The following is a 5886-nucleotide window of genomic DNA, read 5'->3' on the forward strand; positions in this document are numbered from 1 at the left end:
AGGAAAAAGGATAAAGGGGTGAACCCGATGCCAGGAAGAACGAGGACAGATGAAGCTGGTCCTTGTCTGGCAGCAAAATAGCCCTGGCTCTAATGGCTCACAGCTATACCTGTTGGGGTGGGCAGATATGCAAGCTGATATCCTGTCCTCTTCACCTCAGCCCCGAAACCAGACATGCAGTCGCAGGAAGGTGGCCCGACGCTGAGACTGATGTATCCTTAAGGAGCCCCTTCCTCTCACACCACCCCTGCCTATCCCCAGTGCCTGGCCAATGTTAGGTATGGCCACCATGGCTTGGGAGCTCACCAAGCCTCGTGGGCTTGGGGGCTCCCAAGCCTGTTAGCCAGAGCAGCTCCAAGACAGGGTCTTGCTATGTAGCTCGGGCTGGAGTGCAGTGACATGATCATAGCTCACTGTCCTTGGACTCCTGTCCTCAAGCAATCCTCTTGCCTCAGCCTCCCAGGCTGCTGGGATTAGACATGAGTGACTGGCCTCGCTGTATTAAGTCTCACCGTGAGCTTTTGTGAAGGCTTTTAGTTGAAGAAAGGGTTCTAGGAATTTTAAAAAGTTTGAAAGCCAATGGCCTCAGTCCAGTGCTTGCACCTGACCACTGCAGCCACTGCTTCCTGTGGGGTAACCTCAACCTACACTGCCAGAGTTGAACTCATTCCCACTTACCCAGGTTCAGCACATACAGGCCCAATCTCTCCCCACTGCCCTCATGAAGGCTGGGGTCCCTCAGCCCTGGGCACCACAGACCACTTCCAGGAACAGCCACCCACACTTCTGCCCTCAGCCTGGAGCCTGTAGGCTGATGATGATGGAAGACTCTCAGAATCCATGCTCCAATCCCAGAAAGCCCCAAAATGAATGGAGAAAGGCAAGGAACCTTGGCCTGCAGCACCCAGTAGGTCTCTGGTTTGAAGGACTGGATTTTATCATGTCTCTCCATGCAGAATCCCAGGGTTGGAGTCTGACACGGCCCAAAGGAGATGAGAGAGCTGTCTAAATCACCATACTTCCCCTGGAAATATTTAGTTTGAAAACTGGAGGGAGTGGTAGGGTAGGGGGAAGGGAGAGAAAGATAGTTCTGTCACCAATTCACTAAAGACGCTATTATGGCCACTCATGTGAGTCCAGCCCAAGGCCAGGGGTGGTTCGTGAACGAGGCGGCACCAGGTGGTATCCCCACTTAGAACCCAGTGAGAGCAGAGTGGGCACAGCCTTAGGGAGGATTCGTGTACGTACTTGGTGACAGAGCCAGTGAGACAGTAGAGAGAGGTTTCTACTGTCTCGGGCCAGGAAGCCTTCTATTCTATTCCATCTACTGCACACTCTCCTCACGACTCCCACAGTATGGACAAACGTACTTTATCAAGCAGGGCCTATGCGATCTCTGTCAGCTAAACAAACAATTTTCTCCAGGTCTTTTTTGTTTTTGTAGAGATAGGGTCTTGCTATGTTGCCTAGCAGGAGTGCATTGATGGGAATCATAGCGCATTACAGCCTTCAACTCCTGGGCTCAAGTGATCCTCCCACTTCAGCCTCCCAAATAACTGGGACTACAGGCTCACACCACCACATCCATCTAATTAAAAACAAATTTGGATGAGCACAGTATCTCACACCTTTAACCCCAGCATTTTGGGAGGCTGAGGCGGGCAGATCACCTGAGGTCTGGAGTTCGAGAGCACCCTGGCCAACATGTTGAAACCCCATCTCTACTACACGTACAAAAATTATCTGGGAGTGGTGGTGCACACCTGTAATCCCAGCTAGTCGGGAGGCTGAGGCATGAGAATCACTGGAACCCAGGAGGCAGAGTTTGCAGTGAGGTGAGATAGTGCCAGTTCTTCTCTGTCACACTAGTGACTGGCCACATTTCCTCTCCTTTCTCTGTCTCTCTCCCTCACCCCCTTCCTGCATGATGGTAATGATAAAATCCACTTGGTCAACCCAGCTACAACTTTCGGCCTCATCCCCATCCCTCCCTCACCTTCTGACCAGGGCCACAGTCGCCCTGTGGGTTCTTCCTCTTGAACTTCTCTCACGTTCTTCTTCCTTCATATCCCTGAGACCAGCCCCTAATCCCTTGGCCTGTTCTGCTGCTTTCTGGCTCTTTGTTGAACCCAAGACCAGGGATGTCCCTCTAAAGAGTCAGTTTCTTCCATCCGGCCTCCTTTTCACAATCTCTATCAACCCCAGATAAGGAAACAACCCAGACGCTCACTGTGACACATAAGGATATCTGACCTCTGGATGCAAATGATCTGACCCAACTTTCCACTCCCACTTTGTGTGCTCAAGTCCACTCTCAGTGGTATATTTTGCCATGCCCACTAAGCCATTTAAAGTGCCCGATTATCACCCCAAATTCCCTCTTTCATCTTGGACTACGATATGCTTTCTTTACTCCCAGCAGGACCCCACTCTCCACTCACACACCGAGGTTACAGTCGCCTCCTTCCCTGGCCCCCGTGGAAGGAGCTGCTCAGGCCTTTGCTCCCAGAGCCCTCTACATTCCCTGCTCCCTGCAGCCTCCTTAACTTGGACAGTCATCATATTTCCCACGTGTCCCAAGTGTCCTCCGAGGAATACAGAAGTCCTCTGTGGAAAGGCTGTTTATTAATATTAGTTACTTTGGTCTGGGCACAGTGGCTTACGCCTGTAATCCCAGCACTTTGGGAATCTGAGGAAAGTGGATCACTTGAGGCCAGAAGTTCAAGCCCAGCCTAGCCAACATGGTGAAACCTCGTTTTTACTAAAAATATAAAACTTACCTGCGTGTGGTGGCATACGCCTGTACTCCCAGCTACTTGGGAAGCTGAGGCACAAGAATCGCTTGAACCTGGTAGGTGGAGGTTGCAGTGAGCCAAGATTACACCATGGAACTCCAGTTGGGGTGACAGAGCAAGACTTCCTCTCAAAAAAAAAAAAAAAAAAAATCAGTTACCTTGAGACAGAACAGGGGTGTGGCCATGGATGCTGTGGACCAACAGTGACCAGGCTCTCCGGTGACTCCACTCACAGGACTCCCACTGAAAGACTCCAAGGTGGCCAGGCCCACTGTGGGTCTGTCTCAGGGTCTGCACAGGGGGTACCCACAGTGGAACCTGTATTTGCTGCTGGGACTCATTGTCAGATCTTCTCTTCTGGGGAATATCAGCTGCTCATAATACAAGTTCCCCCAGGGCTAGACTTTTCAGAGCCTCTAGGAGGGGTGATTGCAAAAGATCCAGGGAGAAGAGGGGAGGCTTCTGTCTCACTTCCCCTGGGGTCTACAGCACTGTGTATGCATCCACGAGTTAGTGGAGGCATCCTGAGACACAGAGAGAAGAGGGGGGGCTTCTGTCTCACTTCCCCTGGGGTCTAGGGCACTGTGTATGCATCCCCGAGTTAGTGGAGCCATCTTTAGATCCAGAGAAGCAGTTGGGGATCCTGGAGCCCTGGTTGCTTCTCTGAGTCTGACTTAAAACTCATGAGCTATCTCCTGCCTTGTGCTGGTATCCACGTTATCACATAGTCACCAACACTGAGGCCACTGCTCAGGGTGCGAGAGAATCTGGCAGATGCTCCGAGGGATGCAGAGAAGAAGGTAACTGAGTCAGCACATGCTGGGAGAGGGAACCTGCAGACACAGACACTCGTGGGTGCTGCGGCGAGACCGAGATTATGTGTCCTCATGGTCAGAACCACAGTAGCTAACACAATCTATGGAGGTAACCCTGGACTCCTGAAGCCTGTACTCACCTGTGCAGTGACAGTGGGGCACTAGGAGGAGAGGGGTCCAGGCCATGGTAAACACTGCCTCCGAGGCCACAGAGGGCTGGTGGTTCTTACTTCTTTTATCTTTTTATCTTCTTCACTGTCCTGAAAAGGGAGGGACTGTTCACACAAATTTGTTTTGCCTACTAGTGATTTCTACTCCACCCTGAGAATTGTTTGAGATCGACCTTGGTCTGAGGTGTGAGACCCAGAGTTGGCCCCACGGGAGAGACGAGGGAGCAATCAGCTGCCGGTACCTTCCACAGATGGGTAAGCAGAGGCCTTTGCCTAGCCTGGGGGCACACAGCTGCAGCCTAAAGACAAGGATATTATTGTAGCATACAGAATGATGTCACTAAGCTTACACAATGCTCTAGACCCAAGGGGAAGTGAGCCAGAAGCCTCCCCTCGTCTCTCTGGATCTTTTGCAGTCACCCCTGCTAGAGGCTCTGGCAAGCCTAGCCCAGGGATGACTTCTATTGTGAGCACCTGATATTCCCCAAAAGAGTACATCTGACAATGTACGCTCTCTTCTTCAGTTCAACTTACAGGATCATCCATGGGTTTTTCTTGCTCACCTCATTGATGTTTCTGCAGGCAGAAATCCCTTGCTCAGAGATGAAAACTTCTCAGTAGAGATGCTGGAGCCATCAAGAGACTGATACCAGCCATGCCTCACTCAAAGTCCAGGAGTGACTCACAATGCTGGCTGGAGCTTCAGTTTGGGTTTGTATGATGCAATGTCCATCTGTAGAAATGAATTGTGTTATATACACTAGCCATGAACCGTCAAACATTACAAAATAAAAGCAATACTATTTAAAATAGCACGAATAAGACATGCTTAAGGACAAATAGCAAAACAGAAAATCTTGTACCCTGAAAACTGCAACAAAGTGTAAGATAAAGAAGTGTTAGAGCAGCTCCCGCAGCTCCTGCTCTGGTCCGCCTCGGCCTGGTGGCGGCCATCAGCCTCTTGGCCTCGGCTCAAGGGCCGGGGAGCTGCGCGCGTCGCTCGGTCTGACCGACACCACCCTCCCCTCCGTGCCGGACCGCACCCTGTGGCCCGCACCCCGTTGTCCACCCCGGGCACTCCTCGGCCAAGGGGCCCAGTCCACGCTCGCCCGCCAGCCTGGCGCTGCCCCGGCCCTCCTGGCTCGAGTCAGGCCGCCGGCGCCGCCGCTGCTGCTATGCACTGCCTCGGGAACAGTAAGGCCGAGGACCAGCGCAACGAGGATCAGGCGCAGCGCGAGGCCAACAAAAAGATTGAGAAGCAGCTGCAGAAGGACAAGCAGGTCTACCGGGCCACGCACCGCCTGCTGCTGCTGGGTGCTGGAGAATCTGGTAAAAGCACCACTGTGAAGCAGATGAGGATCCTGCATGTTAATGGGTTTAATGGAGATGAGAAGGCAACCAAAGTGCAGGACATCAAAAACAACCTGAAAGAGGCTATTGAAACCATTGTGGCCACCATGAGCAACCTGGTGCCCCCTGTGGAGCTGGCCAACCCTGAGAACCAGTTCAGAGTGGACTACATTCTGAGGGTGATGAACGTGCCTGACTTCGACTTCCCTCCCGAATTCTACGAGCATGCCAAGGCTCTGTGGGAGGATGAAGGAGCGTGCCTGCTACCAACACTCCAACGAGTACCAGCTGACTGACTGCGCCCAGTACTTCCTGGACAAGATCGATGTGATCAAGCAGGCCGACTATGTGCCGAGCGACCAGGACCTGCTTCGCTGCGGCATCCTGACTTCTGGAATCTTTGAGACCAAGTTCCAGGTGAACAAAGTCAACTTCCACATGTTTGACGTGGGTGGCCGGCATGATGAACGCCGCAAGTGGATCCAGTGCTTCAATGATGTGACTGCCATCATCTTCGTGGTGGCCAGCAGCAGCTACAACAGGGTCATCCAGGAGGTCAACCAGACCAACCGCCTGCAGGAGGCTCCGAACCTCTTCGAGAGCATCTGGAACAACAGGTGGCTGCGTACCATCTCTGTGATTCTGTTCCTCAACAAGCAAGATCTGCTCGCTGAGAAAGTCCTTGCTGGGAAATTGAAGATTGAGGACTATTTTCCAGAATTTGCTCGCTACACTACTCCTGAGGATGCTACTCCC

At 52.3% G+C, this 5886-nt stretch overlaps 1 pseudogene across 1 annotated transcript; it reads left to right on the plus strand.

Moving 5' to 3' along the window:
- Positions 1-4697: 4697 nt before the first annotated feature.
- LOC108298883 lies at positions 4698-5880 on the plus strand (annotated as a pseudogene). The gene has a single exon (XR_001822739.2). The product of XR_001822739.2 is annotated as a guanine nucleotide-binding protein G(s) subunit alpha-like (transcript).
- The last annotated feature ends 6 nt before the right edge of the window (positions 5881-5886 follow it).

This window comes from Cebus imitator, unplaced genomic scaffold, assembly GCF_001604975.1.
Source record: "Cebus imitator isolate Cc_AM_T3 unplaced genomic scaffold, Cebus_imitator-1.0 Scaffold1163, whole genome shotgun sequence".
In the NCBI taxonomy this organism is placed as follows: Eukaryota; Metazoa; Chordata; class Mammalia; order Primates; family Cebidae; genus Cebus; species Cebus imitator.